Source organism: Augochlora pura, chromosome 5 (genome assembly GCF_028453695.1).
Source record: "Augochlora pura isolate Apur16 chromosome 5, APUR_v2.2.1, whole genome shotgun sequence".
NCBI lineage: Eukaryota > Metazoa > Arthropoda > Insecta > Hymenoptera > Halictidae > Augochlora > Augochlora pura.
Window position 1 is genome coordinate 6113133 of NC_135776.1, and position 489 is coordinate 6113621.

Sequence of the window (489 nt, forward strand, 5' to 3'; positions counted from 1 at the left end):
AATTCTAGATGATTTAATTGCTAGAACATTTAGAATACTGGTTGACTATTAAATAATTGATAACAGATAATTAGTAATTAATAGTAGATTAATGTTAGTATACGATGTAATTTCAGCGCAATACTTTGCGCATTTGTTACGTTAAAAAATGGAAACTGCGAAAGCAGGGTTCAACTTTATTGAATACTGTGTGAGAGCTTTCTTTGTTCACACATCTCATAGTCCCAATCATATTTGTAATGAGAATTTATTAACACAGCTAATTACAGTTTCCAAGATGTTCGCCATGTTCCACTTTCTTCGTACCACAATGTAGCGTGGAATGCTCGGAATTGTTATTTATAAATGGTTCTATGAATTGCGATGGAGGGGAAACAATTTTCAGGATGTTTATAAAACCGCTGTATTTTTAAACGAAAAGAATCCGACGAATTCTGACTTTTAATACTAAATACTTCTAATTAATTTCTGCAGGCTGGTTTCATTTAC